The sequence below is a fragment of the Salmo trutta genome, chromosome 27 (genome assembly GCF_901001165.1).
Source record: "Salmo trutta chromosome 27, fSalTru1.1, whole genome shotgun sequence".
In the NCBI taxonomy this organism is placed as follows: Eukaryota; Metazoa; Chordata; class Actinopteri; order Salmoniformes; family Salmonidae; genus Salmo; species Salmo trutta.
The window spans coordinates 11,851,329-11,872,570 of record NC_042983.1 but is presented as its reverse complement, the minus strand read 5'-3'; the positions used below and the strand labels follow the sequence as shown (position 1 = coordinate 11,872,570).

At 44.1% G+C, this 21,242-nt stretch overlaps 1 protein-coding gene across 1 annotated transcript in view; it reads left to right on the top strand.

Annotated features, from left to right (window-relative positions):
• The window catches only part of zdhhc8b (zDHHC palmitoyltransferase 8b), an 84,892-nt gene that overhangs the window by 49,141 nt on the left and 14,509 nt on the right, over positions 1-21,242 (top strand). The window lies entirely within an intron of this gene.

Genomic DNA, 21,242 nt, shown 5'->3' with positions numbered 1-21,242 from the left:
CAGACCAGAGGACATTTCTCCAAAAAGTACGGTCTTTGTCCCCATGTGCAGTTGCAAACCATAGTCTGGCTTTTTTTACGGCGGTTTGGAGCAGTGGCTTCTTCCTTGCTGAGCGGCCTTTCAGGTTATGTTGATATAGGACTCGTTTTACTGTGAATATTGATACTTTTGAACCTGTTTCCTCCAGCATCTTCACAAGGTCCTTTGCTGTTATTCTGGGATGGATTTGCACTCTTCGCACCAAAGTACTTTCATCTCCTGGAGACAGAACGCGTCTCCTTCCTGAGCGGTATGACGGCTGCGTGGTCCCATGGCGTTTATACTTGCATACTATTGCTTGTACAGATGAACGTGGTACATTCAGGCATTTAGAAATTGGTCCCAAGGATGAACCAGACTTGTGGGGGTCTACAATTTGTTTTCTGAGGTCTTGGCTGATTTCTTTTGATTTTCTCATGATGTCAAGCAAAGAGGCACTGAGTTTGAAGGTAGGCCTTGAAATACATCCACAGGTACACCTCCAATTGACTCATGATGTCAATTAGCCTATCAGAAGCTTCTAAAGCAATGACATAATTTTCTGTATTTTCCAAGCTGTTTAAAGGCACAGTCAACTTAGCTTAACTTCTGACCCACTGGAATTGTGACACAGTGATTTATAAGTGAAATTATTTGCATTTTAATGAGGGAAATAAGTATTTGACCCCTCTGCAAAACATGACTTAGTACTTGGTGGCAAAACTCTTGTTGGCAATCACAGAGGTCAGACGTTTCTTGTAGTTGGCCACCAGGTTTGCACACATCTCAGGAGGGATTTTGTCCCACTCCTCTTTGCAGATCTTCTCAAAGTCATTAAGGTTTCGAAGGCTGACGTTTGGCAACTCGAACCTTCAGCTCCCTCCACAAATGTTTTATGGGATTAAGGTCTGGAGACTGGCTAGGCCACTCCAGGACCTTAATGTGCTTCTTCTTGAGTCACTCCTTTGTTGCCTTGGCCGTGTGTTTTGGGTCATTGTCATGCTGGAATACCCCTCCACGACCCATTTTCAATGCCCTGGCTGAGGGAAGGAGGATTTCACCCAAGATTTGACGGTACATGGCCCGGTCCATCGTCCCTTTGATGCGGTGAAGTTGTCCTGTCCCCTTAGCAGAAAAACACCCCCAAAGCATAATGTTTCCACCTCCATGTTTGACGGTGGAGATGGTGTTCTTGGGGTCATAGGCAGCATTCCTCCTCCTCCAAACACGGCGAGTTGAGTTGATGTCTAAGAGCTCCATTTTGGTCTCATCTGACCACAACACTTTCACCAGTTGTCCTCTGAGTCATTCAGATGTTCATTGGCAGACTTCAGACGGGCCTGTATATGTATTCTTGAGCAGGGGGACCTTGCGGCTGCTGCAGGATTTCAGTCATTCACGGCGTACTGTGCTACCAATTGTTTTCTTGGTGACTATGGTCCCAGCTGCCTTGAGATCATTGACAAGATCCTCTCGTGTAGTTCTGGGCTGATTCCTCACCGTTCTCATGATCATTGCAACTCCACGAGGTGAGATCTTGCATTGGGCCCCAGGCCGAGGGATATTGACAGTTCTTTGTGTTTCTTCCATTTGCGAATAATCGCACCAACTGTTGTCACCTTCTCACCAAGCTGCTTGGCGATGGTCTTGTAGCCCATTCCAGCCTTGTGTAGGTCTACAATCTTGTCCCTGACATCCTTGGAGAGCTCTTTAGTCTTGGCCATGGTGGAGAGTTTGGAATCTGATTGATTGCTTCTGTGGACAGGTGTCTTTTTTACAGGTAACAAGCTGCGGTTAGGAGCACTCGCTTTAAGAGTGTGCTCCTAATCTCAACTCGTTACCTGTATAAAAGACACCTGGGAGCCAGAAATCTTTCTGATTGAGAGGGGGTCAAATACTTATTTCCCTCATTAAAATGCAAATAATTTTATAACATTTTTGTGTGTTTTTCTGGATTTTTTTGTTGTTATTCTGTCTCTCACTAAACCTACCATTAAAATTATAGACTGATCCTTTCTTTGTCAGTGGGCAAACGTACAAAAGCAGCAGGGGATCAAATACTTTCCCCCCCCACTGTATAGGCTATAGTCATTGTTGGTGATCAGGCCTACCACTGTTGTGTCATCGGCAAATTTAATGATGGTGTTGCAGTCGTGCTTGGCTGTGCAGTCATGAGTGAACTGGGAGTACAGGAGGGGACTGAGCACGCACCCCTGAGGGACCCCATGTTGAGGATCAGTATGGCAGATGTGTTGTTACCTACCCTTACCACCTGGGGGCGGCCCGTCAGGAAGTCCAGGATCCAGTTGCAGAGGGAGGTGTTTAGTCCCAGGATCCTTAGCTTATTGATGAGCTTTGAGGGCACTATGGTGTTGAACGCTGAGCTGTAGTCAATGAATATAATTCTCACATAGGTGTTCCTTTTGTCCAGGTGGGAAGGGCAGTGTGGAGTGCAATAGAGATTGCATCATCTGTGGATCTGTTGGGGCGGTATGCAAATTGGAGTGGGTCTAGGGTTTTTGGGATGATGGTGTTGATGTGAGCCATGACCATCCTTTCAAAGCTCTTCATGGCTACAGACATGGGTGCTACGGGTCGGTAGTCATTTAGTCAGGTTACCTTAGTGTTCTTGGGCACAGGCCCTTTGGTGTTCTGCTTAAAACATGTTGGTATTTCAGACTTGGACAGGGAGAGGTTGAAAATGTCAGTTAAGACACTTGCCAGTTGGTCATCGCATGCTCGCAGTACACGTCCTGGTAATCCGTCTGGCCCTGCGTCCTTGTGAATGTTGACCTTTTTAAAGGTCTTACTCAAATCGGCTGCGGAGAGATTGATCGCACAGTCTTCCGGAACAGCTGGTGCTCTCATGCATGTTTCAGTGTTATTTGCCTCGAAGCGTGCGTAGAAGTAGTTTAGCTCGTCTGGTAGGCTCGTGTCACTGAGCAGTTCTCGGCTGTGCTTCCCTTTGTAGTCTGTAATGGTTTGCAAGCCCTGCCACATCCGACGAGCGTCAGAGCCAGTGTAGTACGATTCGATCTTAGTCCTGTATTGACGCTTTGCCTGTTTGATGGTTCATTGGAGGGCATAGCGGGATTTCTTATAAGCTTCCGGATTAGAGTTCCGCTCCTTGAATGCGGCAGCTCTAGCCTTTAGCTCAGTGCGGATGCTCCCTGTAATCCATGGCTTCTGGTTGGGGTATGTACGTACAGTCTCTGTGGGGACGACGTCATCGATGCACATTTTTGAAGCCAATGACTGATGTGGTGTACTCCTCAATGCCATCAGAGGAATCCCGGAACATGTTCCAGTCTGTGCTAGCAAAACAGTCCTGTAGCTTAGAATGTGCTTCATCTGACCACTTTTTTATTGCTCTAGTCACTGGTGCTTCCTGCCTTGATTTCTGCTTGTAAGCAGGAATCAGGAGGATAGAATTATAGTCAGATTTGTCAAATGGAATGCGAAGGAGAGCTTTGTATGCATCTCTGTGTGTGGAGTATAGGTGGTCCAGAGATCTTTTTCTGGGTGAGCGTTTTCTTGTTTGCTTATGACGGAATACAGCTCATTCAATGCTGTGTTAGTGCCAGCCTCTGACTGTGGTGGTATGTAAACAGCTACGAAGAATACATATGAAAACTCTCTTGGTAGGTAGTGTGGTCTACAGCTTATCATGAGATACTCTACCTCAGGCGAGCAATAGCTCGAGACTTGCTTAGATATCATGCACCAGCTGTTATTTACAAAAATACATAGTCCACCGCCCCTTGTCTTACCAGACACCGCTGTTCTATCCTGCCGGTATATCGTATAACCAGCCAGCTGTATGTTGATATTGTCGTCATTCAGCCACGACTCCATGAAGCATAAGATGTTACAGTTTTTAATGTCCCGGTGGTAGTTTAATCTTCTGCGTAACTCGTCGATTTTATTCTACAAGGATTGCACGTTTGCTAGCAGAATGGAGGGAAGTGGGGGTTTATTCGATCGCCTACAAATTCTCAGAAGGCAGCCCGCCCTTCGGCCTCTCTTTCTCCGCATCCTCTTCACATAGATCACGGGGATCGGGGCCTGTTCCCGAGGAAGCAGTATATCCTTCGCATCGGGCTCATCAAAGTTGTGACTGCACTTAAAGAAACTTTAAAAGTTATTGACATTTTCCGGATTGACTGACCTTCATGTCTTAAAGTAATGATGAACTTGTTGTTTCTCTTTGCTTATTTGAGCTGTTCTTGCCATAATATGGACTTGGTCTTTTACCAAATAGAGCTATCTTCTGTATACCAACCCTACCTTGTCACAACACAACTGATTGGCTCAAACGCATTAACGCATTAAGAAGGAAAGAAATTCCACTATTAAACTTTTAACAAGGCAGACCTGTTAATTTAAATGCTACCTATTGAAGTTGGTTGAGAGAATGCTATGAGTGTGCAACGCTGTCATCAAGGCAAAGGGTGGCTACTTATAAGAATCTGAAATATAAAAAATATATTTTGCTTACCACATGATTCAATATGTGTTATTTCATAGTTTTGATGTCTTCAGTATTATTCTACGATGTAGATAATAGTAAAAAATAAAGGTAAACCCTTGAATGAGTAGGTGTGTCCAAGCTTTTGACTGGTACTGTATTTATTTTTTGTTAATCACATGTTGGGATATAAAGTTTTCAGTGTAAACTAAAACGACTAAAACCAAATAGAAAGTATGTAGGAAAGATAATGGACTAATACATTTTTCAATAATACCTCCCCCACCTGGTCAAATGTATGTGCTGTTATTGTGAAGTGGAAAAGTCTAGGAGCAACAAAAGCTCATCCACGAAGTGGTAGGCCACACAAGCTCACAGAACGGGACCGCCAAGTGCTGAAGCGCGTAGCGCGTAAAAATCATCTGTCCTTAGTTGTAAACAAACTGCCTCTGGAAGCAACGTCAGCACAAGAACTGTTCTTCGGGAGCTTCATGAAATGGCTTTCCATGGCTGAGCGGCCGTACACAAGCCTAAGATCTCTATGCGCGATGCCAAGCGTCGGCTGGATTGGTGTAAAGCTCGCCGCCATGGAGTGATGAATCACGTTTCACCATCTGGCAGTCCGAGGGAAGAATCTGGTTTTGGCAGATGCCAGGAGAACGCTACCTGCCCGAATGCATAGTGCAAACTGTAAAGTTTGGTGGAGGAGGAATAATGGCCTCACTAATGCTCTTGTGGCTGAATGGAAGCAAGTCCCCACAGCAATGTTCCAACATATAGTGGAAAGCCCTCCCAGAAGAGTGGAGGCTGTTATAGCAGCAAAGCGCGGACCAACTCCATATTAATGCCCATGATTTTGGAATGAGATGTTCGACGAGCAGGTGTCCACATACACTACCGTTCAAAAGTTTGGGGTCACTTAGAAATGTCCTTGTTTTTGAAAGAAAAGCATATTTTTGAGCCATTAAAATCACATCAAATTGATCTGAAATACAGTGTAGGCATTGTTAATGTTGTAAATAACTATTGTAGCTGGAAACGGCTGATTTATTTTTTTATGGAATATCTACATAGGCGTACAGAGGCCCATTATCAGCAACCATCATCCTGTGTTCCAATGGCACGTTGTGTTAGCTAATCCAAGTTTATAATTTTAAAAGGCTAATTGATCATTAGAAAACCCTTTTGCAATTATGTTAGCACAGATGAAAACTGTTGTACTGATTAAAGAAGCAATAAAATTGCCTTCTTTAGACTAGTTGACTATCTGGAGCATCAGCATTTGTGGGTTCGATTAAAGGGTCAAAATGGCCAGAAACAAAACTTTCTTCTGAAACTTGTCAGTCTATTCTTGTTCTGAGAAATGAAGGCTATTCCATGCGAGACATTGCTAAGAAACTGAAGATCTCCAGAATGCTGGCCTTCTAGGCAGAGTTCCTCTGTCCAGTGTCTGTGTTCTTTTGCCCATTTTAATCTTTTCTTTTTATTGGCCAGTCTGAGATGTCTTTTTCTTTACAACTCTGCCTAGAAGGCCAGCATCCCGGAGTCGCCTCTTCACTGTTGACGTTGAGACTGGTGTTTTGCGAGTACTATTTAATGAAGCTGCCAGGACGTTTCTAAGATAGCCCAAACTTTTGAACGGTAGTGTACTGCTGGGCAATGGAATGAAACTGTGCATTTGCCATATTCCTGACTTGTCTATTCATTAATTTATGCATTCTCCTCTCATGTGAATATGACAGAGAACTTGACTCTAAGGAGAAGCACACAGCCATCGTGATGAAGATCATCAGTCTTCATTCTGATGCACTGTCACATACTCAAGCGCATTCATTTGAATTACATTCAGACATTCAGCAGTATTCATGCCCAAGCATCACTCAACGGTTTAATAAAGGGATCTGGTTCCTAAAGGCATAGATTGTGTTGTAGTAAAAAGCTTGGTTGAGCGGAGTAGTGGCCCTTTGATTGAATTTGCTGTTAAGTGACATCACTGTTTATCCTGCAGCACAGCTGGGCTTTCCCCTCAGAGCTCCTGGGGTGCATCCTAAATGGCACTCTATTCCCTATACAGTGCACTAGTTTTGACCAGAGCCTTACATAGGGAAAAGGGTGCCATTGTGAATTGGAGAGTGGTGGTGGGCCCCTAAGCATCTCAGCCTTGGCCCTTAGCTACATATTGCTCCACAATTTCCTTAGGAGTCACTATTCTCTGGCCTGTCTGAGGAATAATAAAGTCCCCTCGCAGGCAATTGCAGGCCAGATGGTAAAACCCAAGTGTTTATCAGACCCAAGCAGGTCTTTCATCTAGAGGCATCCACAATAATCCTTTTAATTAGGAACCAGGCTTTTAGAGGCAAGCATGGCCAGTCCATTCTCCGACCCCCATACTAAACAGCCAGTAATTCCCAATTCCCTCCCTACCACTTCCCCTTGGCCCTAACCCTTCACTGTTTGCAGTCTGTAAATTGGAAGCAATATGGTAGAAGATCCACAATTACCCTGCTTTTACCTTTCCAGAATGTTCAGATCTGCAAACCTTAAAGGGTTAGAGCCAATGAGTAGAGGTAGGGACAGACTGCTAACGCCGTATCATGTCTTCTCCTCTTGCCACCACCACCGCCATGTATTTAGGCTCCTCTGTGCAATCCATTCCTCTGCAGGTTTATACAGTACCAGTCAAAAGTTTGGACACACCTCCTGATTCAAGGGTTTTTCTTTATTTTGACTATTTTCTACATTGTAGAGTAATAGTGAATACATCAAAACTATGAAATAACACACGGAATCATGGAGTAACTAAAAAAGTGTTAAACAAATCAAAATATATGAAACATTTTAGATTCTTCAAAGTAGCCACCCTTTGCGCCCTGATGACAGCTTTGCACACTTTTGACTGCTACTGTATATGTGGCCTTGCAGATATATGCCCTATGAACAGAGCTATAGTGGATAGGCTCTTTTTTAGGGGCTTGGTCAGGAACTTGACCCAGGCCAGGCAGGAGAGATGAGTGTCAACTCCATCCATCCACCCATCCAGCTCTGTCCTGTTAGTCCCCTGGATGGGCAAAGGGTTCAGATCAGACTAAGCAACTTTTCAATGGGCACCACCCTCCATCTCTCTGACAGCTGTGGAGTGATGCACTCAATACGTGCAACTCAGTACTTAACATATTGAAGCACTTCACTATCAAACGTGTTTATGAAGACTGTGATGCTAGTGATGTTCTAATGTCATTTACTTGTTATTGTATCTAGGTTTTGTGTTTATATTTTACTTTATGGTCTCAGGGCACCATTGAAAATGAGACCCTGGTTTCAATTGGGCTCCCTTGATAAAAAGAAAAGTTCCTTTCGCTATGAATATGCACAGTCATATCTGTGTTGTCGTTTCATTTCTCAGTGTAACTGAGTGTGGTTCTGGACTATAGAGAGCGAATAGCCTGTGCCAGCTCTGTTTATTGACACACCCCTTTTGTTTCCCACCAAACAAACCCCTTCTCCTATCCTCTGCATTTCCATTGAGGAAACAGGGAACATTGCATTCTTGGGAGCTCTCCCATACCAACACTGCCAGGCTTAATTGCTAAATGGAGTCATTGATGTGTCTTGTTGCAGCTCGCTCTGTCAAAGGACTGCTTTGTTCCCCAATGTGGCCCTTACTTCAATGGCATGTAACACGTATTCAGCAAATAAGGTCTGTATATGTGTGGAGAGGAACGGGAGTGGAGGAAAATGATCAGAGAGCTCTCTATCCCCAATCTCTTTTGATACCTCCCATCCTTCTCGCTGTGTGCATGTGTGATCCTCCCCAGGGCTGGATGTGCATGTGTCTTGAGAGAGAGAGAGAGACTGTCTGTCTCTCTACGGGAGGGTTAGGAAATGCACCTGCCTTAGCTTAGGACTCATGATGGATGAAGAGCCAACACGGAATGGCCTGGGGTTGGTGGGGGGAGGTTCTAGCAGTCATTTCTTCCTTCAGAGTGACTGTTTCCGCCTTATTCTGAGTGAAGCTTCTGCGACTGTGCGTATCACGATCTGCGCATTCTCCACAAGTAGAGAACAGGCTACTCAGGATAGTGGTGCACGTTTTAATAAAGTTCGATCAAAACTGAATCGATGTCTGCAAGGTCACATAATGATGGTATTCTACATAACATCACTGAATATAATAGCATAGTATAATGTTACTGTAAGACAAAAACACCACCGTGGATGGAGGAAGAGGCTCTTTTATCTCTCGCCCACACCCAGGCTCCCTCCAGCCCAACCCAGGCATGTGGACGGGGGACAGGGGCTTGGTTTGGTTATGGGGCCAGCGCTACAGGGCTGTAGCGGGCCTGCCAGAGACCGTCAGAACATCATCTAGTGTTTCATTGTGGGAGTGTGGTCGAGCGATGAGGATATCAGTGGTTTAACACAGTGTTGTATCCTTGAGAGTGAATTAAATCTGTTTTCCACGTTTTTTCATTTTTCTTTTATTTAACCTTTATTTTACTAGGCACAGGGTGGGGGTTTAGAGCGAGGTCTGGAAATGATGGTGTTACTAGCTGCATATGGTTAAACACGTCAATCTATACTATAGGCTGCATTCCATATTCCAGGGCTAACTCTGCATCTCCCATTAAACATCTTTTGAAATATGGTAATCCTCGCTGTTATATCAAACCATGATAAATCCACTAGAAAGGAATAAAGATCTAACGAAGATCTAATAAAGATAAATCGCCTCATTTAAAAAATATATACATCCTGTAGAGTGGGCCTATATTAACCAGTACTGAGCACTTGGCTTGGCTGGGCTTAAGGTGTTACTCAATGTGGATGTGTATTCCTCCATTCCTCTCTCTCTCACTCTGCAGCTACATTGCATTGAGCTGGCTCCTGTGTCCTTAAGCTTGGCCCTTCATCGCAACGTTCTCTCCTTCATCTAGCCAAAGAATCAGCCATCGGTTACCTCATATCATCTGCAGACCAGGGTTCTGCTTTCTCTGAGTAGAGCTCTTTTCTGAGTGAGTGATTAAGTCGGTCTGTTTTGAGAAATGAGAGAGATGAAGAGTGAACGTCAGTGATTTTTACCGTTAGAGTAGACTTTTCACTCGTCTGTCTGACAGTGTCAACCCCCACCCTGTGTTTTCTTTAGTCTGCTGCTGCTCCTGCTAGCAGGCCATGATTGATGAACAGTTCATCAAATCAAATAAAGTGTTATTCGTCACATTGTTTGTAATCAACAGGTGTAGACTTCCATTGAAGGCCCTTTCCAACAATGCAGAGAGAAAGAAAATAGAGAAGTAATAGAAAAGTAAAACGCGTATTAATAAGTACACAATGAGTAACGATAACTTTGCTATGTACAAGGGGTACCAGCACTGAGTGGATGTGCAGGGGTACGAGGTAATTTAGGTAGATATGTACATATAACTAGGAATAAAGTGACAGATAATAAACAGTAGCAGCAGCGTACACTACCGTTCAAAAGTTTGAGGTCACTTAGAAATGTCCTTGTTTTTGAAAGAAAAGCAAATTGTTTGTCCATTTAAAATAACATCAAATTGATCAGAAATGCAGTGTAGACATTGTTAATGTTGTAAATGACTATTGTAGCTGGAATCGGCAGATTTTTCTATGGAATATCTACATAGGCGTACAGAGGCCCATTATCAGCAACCATCACTCCTGTGTTCCAATGGCACGTTGTGTTAGCTAATCCAAGTTTATAATTTTAAAAGGCTAATTGATCATTAGAAAACCCTTTTAATTGATGTTCCAACATCTAGTGGAAAGCCTTCCCAGAAGAGTGGAGGCTGTTTTAGCATCGAAGGGGCGACCAAATCCACATTAATGCCCATGATTTTGAATGAGATGTTCGACAGGTGTCCACATACTTTTTGTCATGTAATGTATATATATTGCTCGTTCTGAGATTTCTTTATTTCTTTCTTTTTACTTTTTAGATTATGTGTGTTTTGATTGATATTCCTAGGTATTGCTGCACTGTTGGAGCTAGAAACACAAGCATTTCGCTGCAGGTGCGATTAAAATCTGTGTACTCGACCAATAAACTTTGATTTGATTTCATCATGACTGTGGTTTGTTTGTGCATGAAAGACACTGATTAACATCTCCCTCATGCCATCCCTATCATAGAGAGACAGTTCATTCTGATCTCCTCTGTTCTACAGTTGTACTACATAAACACAGTATTTAAGTATGCTACAGACTGCTAGCGGCCAGCATGAGAGATTGGAGAGTGTATACTGCAGGGGCAGTCCTGTCCTGCTCAGTCTCAGCTTCCTGCAGGATGTGACTGGAGAATTGGTCTGACCTTGTTCGCTTGCACGGAAAGGCTTGCAGATGTCACTGGGAGATAAAATCCATAACAGTCATGATTGTGTCAGAGGAGGCGGGGAGTTGGAGGGATAAGAGTGGCGGGAGGAGGGGGGCCGGTGCATTGGGCCAAAGGTCACAGCATCACAGAGTAGAAGTCAATCGTTTCACTTTCACTGAAATATAATTTCTTGTTGCTTCCCTGCTACTGGGTTGGAGAACTCAGCATTGTAGAGCACAGCATATTGCTGAGTCCTCCAACCCAGTAGCAGGACACTGCTGAGTCCTCCAACCCAGTAGCAGGACACTGCTGAGTCCTCCAACCCAGTAGCAGGACACTGCTGAGTACTCCAACCCAGTAGCAGGACACTGCTGAGTCCTCCAACCCAGTAGTAGGAGCAGGGAAGCAGCAGAAAATTATATTTTAACTATTTTTGAACTTTGTTGAACACCGGCCGACTAGATAAGAGAACTTGACGTGGAAAAAACCCAGTACACATGGCAGCCTTAGGACAGGTTCAACTTGAATTCTGCCATTCGTTTTCATTTGTTCCACTTTTTTTATTTAAATGATGGCCTCGGAGTAACGTGAAGAGATAAGATTGATGGAATCGGGACATTGGTTTAGTCAGATATAACTCTGAGGGGTCTGACAGTGGCCCATACATGCAGCAGGCCCAACAACTGCCTGCAGTCTGGGTTTAGAATAAGAGTGGTGAGGAATGTGAAGCTAGGTAAGCCAACTTCTGCCACGCAAATATGTACAGCAGGCATGGCTCACGCCCTATTTGTCAGCCAGGCAAATTGAGAGAGAGAGAGGACCAAATTGGTGGTCTCTATATTTGCAGAATCCCCCATGGTGCATTCTGCCCAGATGGTGTTACAGCACACTTGTGGCAGGGAGGGCAGTGAGACTATTTGACCTTGCTACTGTGGTCTAAATATTTCCACATATTTACCAGCCAGAGCTAAGCCACAGTGACTTCTGCTTAAGCTCTCACTTTATTCCAATTGACCTCTGGTTTTCTTTGTGTTCGTCCCAACTGGCACCCTATTCCCTAGATAGTGCACTACTTTTGACTGGGGCCCATGCACCCTATTCCCTACATAGTGCACTACTTTTGACCAGGACCCATGCACCCTTTTCCCAATATCGTGCACTACATTTGACCAGGACCCATGGGGTGCCATTTGGGACACACCCTGTGGTCATGGTCAAATACAGGACATGCCACAGATGCCCTCATTGGTCATTCCCTCTAAGGTAGATTAGACCAGATGCAGTCTAACATGGTCATGTGTGTTAGCTTCAGGGCAATGGAATATGGTTTTCATCAAGAGAAGGGGCATTGATTGTCATGTTTATTACATACAGGTGGATGTGTATTTCATTTCATCAAGGAAACAGGCATCTTACAGAGGATCAGTGGAATGTCTCTCTACATGAAAGGTGTGTGTGTGTACGTGTGTGTCAAAATCAAATCAAACGTTATTTGTCACATGCGTGAAATGCTTACTTACAAGCCCTTAACCAACAGTGCAGTTCAAGAAGAAGAAAATATTTACCAAGTAGGCTAAAATAAAAAGCAATAATAAAAGTAACACAATAAGAATAACAATAACGAGGCTATATACAGGGGGCACCGGTACCGAGTCAGTGTGCAGGGGTACAGGCTAGTTCAGGTAATCTGTACATGTAGGTGGGGGCGAAGTGACTATGCATAGGTAACAAACAACCAGCGAGTAGCAGCAGTGTAAAAAAGGGAGGGGGGGGGTCAATGTAAATTGTCCGGTGGCAAATTTATGAATTGTTCAGCAGTCTTATGGCTTGGGGGTAGAAGTTGTTGAGGAGCCTTTTGGTCTTAGACTTGGTGCTCCGGTACTGCTTGCCGTGCGTTAGCAGAGAAAATAGTCTATAACTTGGGTGACTGGAGTCTTATGGGCTTTTCTCTGACATCGCCTATTATATAGGTCCTGGATGGCAGGAAGCTTGGCCCCAGTGATGTACTGGGCCGTTCGCACTACCCTCTGTAGCGCCTTACGGTCAGATGCCGAGCAGTTGCCATACCAGGCGGTGATGCAACCCGTCAGAATGCTCACAATGATGCAGCTGTAGAACCTTTTGAGGATCTGGGGACCCATGCCAAATCTTTTCAGTCTCCTGAGGGGGAAAAGGTTTTGTCGTGCCCTCTTCACAACTGTCTTGGTGTGTTTGGACCATGATAATTCGTTGGTGATGTGGACACCAAGGAACTTGAAACTCTCGACCCGCTCCACTACAGCCCCGTCGATGTTAATGGGGGCCTGATGTTAATGACACCCCTGAGGGGCCCCAGTGTTAAGGATCAGCGTGGCAGACGTGTTGTTGCCTACTCTTACCACCTGGGGGCGGCCCGTCAGGAAGTCCAGGATCCAGTTGCAGAGGGAGGTGTTTAGTTCCAGTATTTAGTCCCAGTGTTTAGTCCCCGAGTCCTTAGCTTAGTGTCTGTCTGTGTGTGTGCATGCGGGGTGAGTAACTCCTAGGCTGGTTCTGTCCCAGTCCACTTGTGGTGCTTATTGGGCTGTGGGCTGCCTGGGGGAAGCTGAGAAGATTAAGGGAAGTAGGTAGGGGGCTCAGAGGTAAGGTGCTGTCTTCACCCTCCTCATCCTCCCCATACTGCTACTGCTTTACAACCTACTCATCCTGACTGACTCAGTCTTTATAGACATGGAGACCCATTGGCCCTAGCACACACTGAGTGTTAGCATTATGCTCATCATGCCCAGCAGGCCTACACACATGCAGGTACACACACACACAGTTGAGGAGCTCATCCACTGTGGAAAAGACAAACATATTCCCTATAGACTGCATCAAGCTAAAGTGACAACAATGACACCCCATGTGCATGTTACATTGCCTTGCAAAAGTATTCATCTCCCTTGGTGTTTTTCATATTTTGTTGCATTACAACCTGTAATTTAAATTGATTTTTATTTGGATTTCATGTAATGGACATACACAAAACAATCCAAATTGGTGAAGTGAAATGAAAAAAATTAAATGTAAAAACATTTTTTACTGAAAAGTGGTGCGTGCATATGTATTCACCCTTTGCTATGAAGCCCCTAAATAACATCTGGTGCAACCAATTACCTTCAGAAGTCACATAATTAGTTAGATTACACACAGGTGGACTTTATTTAAGTGTCACATGATCTCAGTACATATACACCTGTTCTGAAAGGCCCCAGAGTCTGCACCACTAAGCAAGGGGCACCATGAAGACCAAGGAGCTCTCCAAACAGGTCAGGGACAAAGTTGTGGAGAAGTACAGATCAAGGTTGGGTTATGATAAAATATCCGAAACTTTGAACATCCCACGGAGCACCATTGAATCCATTATTAAAAAATGGAAAGAATATGGCACCACAACAAACCTGCCAAGAGAGGGCCACCCACCAAAACTCAAGGACCAGGCAAGGAGGGCATTAATCAGAGAGGCAACAAAGAGACCAAAGATAACCCTGAAGGAGCTGCAAAGCTCCACAGTGGAGATTGGAATATCTGTCCATAGGACCACTTTAAGCCGTACACTCCACAGAGCTGGGCTTTACGGAAGAGTGGCCAGAAAAATGTCATTGCTTAAAGAAAAAAATGAGCAAACACATTTGGTGTTCGCCAAAAGTCATATGGGAGACTCCCCAAACATATGGAAGAAGGTACTCTGGTCAGATGAGACTAAAATGTAGCTTTTTGGCCATTAAGGAAAACGCTATGTCTGACGCAAACCCAACACCTCTCATCACCCCGAGAATACCATCCCCACAGTGAAGCATGGTGGTGGCAGCATCATGCTGTGGGGATGTTTTTCATCGGCAGGGACTGGGAAACTGGTCAGAATTGAAGGAATGATGGATGGCGCTAAATACAGGGAAATCCTTGAGGGAAACCTGTTTGTCTTTCAGAGATTTGAGACTGGGACGCAGGTTCACCTTCCAGCAGGGCAATGACTCTAAGCATACTGCTAAAGCAACACTCGAGTGGTTTCAGGGGAAACATTTAAATGTCTTGGAATGGCCTAGTCAAAGCCCAGACCTCAATCCAACTGAGAATCTGTGGTATGACTTAAGGATTGCTGTACACCAGCGGAACCCATCCAACTTGAAGGAGCTGAAGCAGTTTTGCCTTGAAGAACGAGCAAAAATCCCAGTGGCAAGATGTGCCAAGCTTATAGAGACATACCCCAAGAGCTGTATTGCTGCAAAAGGTGGCTTTATAAAGTATTGACTTTGGGGGATGAATAATTATGCACGCTCAAGTTTTCAGTTTTTTTTGTCTTGTTTCTTGTTTGTTTCACAAGAAAAAATATTTTGCATCTTCAAAGTGGTAGGCATGTTGTGTAAATCAAATGATACAACCCCCCGAAAAAAATCAATTTTAATTCCAGGTTGTAAGGCAACAAATAGGAAAAATGCCAGCGGGGGAGAATACTTTCGCAAGCCACTGTATCTAGGGATACCCATCCCTAGTGTTATCACATAACAGTTTACCACACTAATGCTTATTAAGATTCCATTACTGAATCAATTGAGTTTGAATATCCTCAAGTCACAGTATTACATTTTATTTTCTTAATTCTTATTCCTTAATAGTTTTTCTTTAGAGTTGATGAAAAGGTGCTTATGAATATTCAAATATAGGGCATAAAAAGCAACGGTGCAAAGCATTTTATTTAGTCTCAATGTAAATGTGATTTCTTTTTATTTTACACTGGAATACATTGTGGTCTATGTGGCAGCAGCACAGGTTTTCTCATTTTAGCTTCTTAGTCATAGAGCAACAGCAGCCTTTACCCAAGGCTCTCTTTCTCACTCGTTTGCTCTCTTTATCACTCTCTTTCTCTCTCTCACTTGCTCTCTCGCTTTATCTCTCTCACTCTTTCTCGCTCTCACTCCTCTCTCACTCTTTCTTTTCATCTCTCCCTTTCTCTCTTTCTTTCTCTCGCTCGCGTCATTAGTATACATGGCTGAAGTGGAAGTTTAATCGGCCAGAGGATCTCAAATGGCTCCGTTTCCATTCATTTATATTCATCTGAAAGCCATTTCAAGCATAATAATGAGCTTCAAATGTCTAGCTAACTTACAAGTAAACAAACTCCGCTCCTGGCCTCATCTCCTCGCCTCCCCATCAGCAGAATTGCTTCTTGTCTGACCCGTTGTCACCCATTTATATTAAAGGCTGTTTTAACATCTATGCTGTCTCCATTGACAGCCAAGCCGCTGGTGTAGGTGGGGAATACTAATGAAGTGTGTGAGCACAGAGTGGTGTGTCTCAGAAGTGTGCATCCATTATAGACGCAGAGTGGAGCTCTCAGGGGGCCACAGTGAATAGGGCCAATACAAACTTCAGTTATCTAAGCACTGAGAGTTAGTGAGAGTTTGATTACTAGTAAAAAAATTACTTAAATAAGGCGAAAGCTCTCGCTCTCTGTCTCTGACTCTCTCTCCCTGTCTCTGGATGGGAAAAGATCTGTCGGTGGAGATGATGAAAAAGAGAGATTTGATGATTTGAAAGAGCTGGGATTGAGATTGCAGGAGGTTATGGTGGCCGGGGTATTCAGGGGTCTTTTTTTTATTGGCCTGAGAGTCAGTCCAATCACCTGATCGCTCAGGTCTGAATCTGTTCCTGATTAGAGGAGAAAGATTAAAATATGAAAATCAGTGCTGTGCTGCAGACCTTGAAATTGAACAACCCCACGCTCAGGTCGTACCTCACAGTTTCAAATAGTTTTATCCCCACTGGACATGACCCTGGTCTATAGCAATGTTATTGATGAATGGCACAGGCACTTTCAGAGCAGGCACTAACCCTGTGGGTTGGTAGGGGGGCTATGCCTTAGCTGGGCTATCCCTGTGGGTTGGTAAGGTGACTAGGCCTGAGCTGGGCTATCCCTCTGGGTTGGCATTATAGGGTGGTGAGGCCTGAGCCTGGCCATCCCAGGACATAAGTGGTCAGTGGGCAGTCTGGAGGAACACATGGTGTCCATCTGCAGCCCACTGGGACGACCCTAACTAACACTTTAATTAATGAGAGGACAATCCCACAAAAATCCCACAGACAGACAGACAGACATCTCTGTGTCCTCAATGGACCAGCATACTCTGCAAATGATGAATTAGTGAACTGGAGAGTGGAGCCCTGCAATAACCCCACCAGCGCTTCTCTCTCTGCCCAACGCAAGAGTGGTGCCACCCTCAAATGCCTTCACTAACAATGGGCAGGGGATGTAACTAGGTTTACATTTTCAAAGGATTCTTTTGTGATTTGATTATAGTTTTCTTATAAATCTAGTCACGGTAGAGCCAGTCATGTAGTTAAGATGTCTAACGTTTCCTCCTCAGTGTTTGGTTGGGATGAGGAAGCAAGTCATACCTGGCTGCCGCTGTTTCTGTTTCTATTTCAGATGAAAGGATGCAGAAAGCACTCCAGGTTGACACGCTGTTCCCTTTTGATGGTTTTTCCAGACGTTGCGCTTATATATTTCCCCTCCCAGAACCACTCCAGCAGATAAGAGCAGCTTTAAAACCGGCAGCTTTCCGCTCAAATCTAAAGCAGGCAAATTAACTGACTCACAGATTTGCGTAGTCAAATGGTTGTGGGATGTGGGGGATAGATGTCTTGCTAGAATTCGATCTATATCGTCGTGCCTGAACAGAACATTAGAGAGCTAGACTACCATACAACAAACCAATCACATCAGGCATCACGCCACCACCCAACAAAGTGAAGAAATAAATGAGAATTTGTGTTGTTTTTCTAATACTTATGGTAATTACTACTCTAAGATCTCAGAACTTTTCACTTTCAGGTTTTCCATTGCTGTTAGAAAGATTTCAGTTAGATTGTTTGGACATGTTCTTTCAGATACCGCGTAGTCAACTGACTGTCAAAGCAGGGATTGTTCTGTGCTTTGGGTGACATTGCAGTTTGCAGTAGACATGATTTTATAATTGTAAAGTCTCCATCGTAATAGGCAAGAACGATACTGACAAACATCAACTGGAGTCTGCCAGTGAAATGAGGTTATATTATGTGATATCTATGTCCCTGAGCTGAGGTAGGGGGGATTCTATAATGTGAATATCTATATTAACCCTAAGCTGACACTGGGTGAGGTTTATGACGATGTCACTGTGTCCTTTGGTAAACCTCAATAGGGGCATTGTTCCCCTCCTGGAGCAAGGTGAGGCTTAAGAGGGGATTTGGGAGGTACATTAACACTCACAATGGGCAGGTCTCTTAGGAATCAGGCCTTTCTTTGAATGTAGCAATGGCTTGCTGTCAGAATTCCCACATTTAAACCAGTATGTGCAGATGGAATCTAGAGTGTGTGTGTATGTGTGGTGGGGTGTTCATCCCTTGAGCATTGTTTGTACACTTCATATACAGATGACCTAAAAACCAAACTAGATGTTGAAATTACGTCTGTGCCCACTGAGCAGGTTCTAGAGCCAGACTCATTACATTAGAACACTTTTGGCACCAGCAGTGTGCAGTGGGCTTCTAGCCTGACTAATGATTTAATGCTATAAGAGTTAATCTAACCATATTAGAGTAAACCTCTAAGTTGACTGTAAATGACTAGTGATTTACGCATATGTGCCTTGGATGGTACCCACATTAATCATGTCCCCGCCTACAAAGATCTGGGCATTGGGATAGACGATAAGCTGTTTTTTAAAAAGTTAACTAAGAAGTTGAGAATAAAAATGGGCTTCTATAGAAATAAGTCATGCCGCTCACTAAATAGTAGAAAGCAGGTCATTCAGTCCACGTTCCTTCCGGTCAGTGTTGGGGATTAGTGAAATACATGTAGTTCAACGAATAATTGAACTACATTTTGCAGTAGCTTGGTGATAGTTGAACTAAATTATAATCTAGTTAGTGTTTTCACTTGTTTTTTTCAATGTAGTGGTGTATCTAACTACTGGAACTAAACACAACTTTTTTTGCAAAAATAAAATATGGATGAAGTAGGAAATCATTTCCATTCTTTTTCGAGCATCAGACCTGCATAATGCTCACTTGAAACATAGTTTTTGTGTTTAATACGTTAAATTACACATTCTGTACAATAGGACCCCAAAGTTATCTGACCTAGCAATTTGTTGTCTGACATTTGAAATTTACAAAATGATAACTTATTAACTTCTTCCAGTATGATGTAATTGGTAACTTTTGAAACTTTATTTTCAGAGTAGCTTCCCCAACACTGCTTTCAGTACTAGACTATGGCAACATCATCTACATGAATGCAGCTGCCACTTCATTAAAGCCCTTGGATGCAGTTTACCATAGTGCACTTAGTTTTATCACGGGTGACGGGCTTTGCAACCCACGTACAGAACAATCTTCACAGTTCCCTACAACAGGATGCATTGGTGCCTTTCGTGCAGTTCAGTGTTGATTTGAAGACCTCTTTGAGGAATGGGATTGTTTTTCATGAGTGTGTTTAGGATTTTTGCATTCTCTTTGTATTGCTTTCTGGTGTATTTCCTATGTGTAATTTGTTGTGTAATTGTAAGATGCAGGGCTCCCTTGCAAAAGAGACCTTGGTCTCAGTGGGACTCCCTGTTAAAGGTAAAATAGGTTCAGTTAGTCGCCAAAGCAGGGAAAAATTTGTTTAAACTTTTGACAACTTGTGTAATTTGTTACTTTATTTTTAGCATTGTGCCTACGTTTACTGTCAAACAGACTTGTGATTGACGTTGTTGCCACTTAATTAACAAATGTCTCAGAATCCCATTTTCCGCCCATTGTGTGGTCTGCTCCTGGGCTCTTAAAATGCTCTTTCAGCTGAAATGGTTGTGCTTTGTTTGGCTCTCTCCTTGTTCTTATCACTGTGGGCAAAACACATCATTCGTAGTCCAGGGATTTTATTGGTGGGGGAACAGCTGCTAAAATGTGTTGCTTTTCCCTGATCATTTATTTGAAGCTAAACTAACATCTCCCAGACTATGTCTCCCAAGCTAATTTGGTAGAACTTAGTCAATCTATGTTCTGTTACCCCCAAAATGAACCCATGATGTTAGAAGTTTGTAGGCTAAGTACTGTATGGTGTTGTTATGCGAGAGGAGAGATCATTAGTATTGGTTGGGCTGACTAACCTAACTTTTCCCCTGCATCCCTGGCTGCTGTTTGTGTTCTATCCTCACACAGTTCACTGACAGACAAAGCTCTGGATTGTTTCACTCTTGGTTGCATCTGCATAGGTCGTCCAGCCAGCTAGCCAGCCGGCCACAGCTGTACTGTCTCACCCTGTGACAGTGTTTGACTCGGACCGCCACGGTTAGTTTCTCTACGGGGGGGGGGGGGGTTAAATGACGAGCTGGGTCACTCTCTCACACACACAGGTGCTTAGACACACACACCCACATACACACACCATTGCCAATGGGTTATGTCAAAGGCCAAGCTGGATCACACACATTAAACCACTGTAAAGCTCTAGGCTGTATGTATTATTATTATTATTATTATTATTAGGTTAAAGCAGGGCAGGGGTCGACCATTGGACTGTACTCCTATATGACTTTCTCTCCCTCTCTCCCTATACTGCCCTCCTTGGTGTTCCCCACATGGTCTAGCTTTGCTTTACCACACTCACGGCAGCTGTGGGAAGAGATTACCTACATATGGGCACTGATACAGGTGGTAATTCTGGTCCCTGTTGCTGGCTGACTGGGCCTCCCCCAGAGCTGAGGCTGGGTGCTGGGGGCTGGAGCTCACCGTGACTGTGGCCATACTCCCCCAGAGCTGAGGCTGGGTGCTGGGGGCTGGAGCTCACCGTGACTGTGGCCATACTCCCCAAGGCCTGCTAGCACAGCAGCCCGTTCTCCTACCTACAGTACAGCCTCCACTCTGAATAATTGAACAGAGCATAGGGGGGAGGGAGAGGCAAGGAAGGAAAGAGGATCATCGCCATGAACAGATACCAGGAATTAGTTGCTGTGTGTACATGTGTGTGTGTGTGTGTCTGGTGTGTGTTCGCGTGTGTACATACAGTATGTGTGCACTGTGTGTGTAAAGCAGTAAAGCTGATCGAGCGGGCATGATCGAAGAGGGGTGCTTCCTCGAAACCGCTGCCTCCCCCAGGAGACATTTAATTTATTCATGTTGTGTACACTAACACCACTCACTCATTTACACCCACAGAAAACGCAGTCTTTCTTTCTTACTTTCTGTCTATGGCTGACTATAGTTAACCGGCTCTGCATTGTGGCTCAGGTGAGCCTCTAGAGGGAGACCCTGCAGAAACGATGAGGCATAGAGACCTTTCCTGGGTCAATACAATGTCTTGACATTTCAGCCCACATATCCATTGAAAAGGAGAGCAGTGATAAAACATTTGAATTGGTATTCTTGAAAGCAGCATTGTTGCAGGTA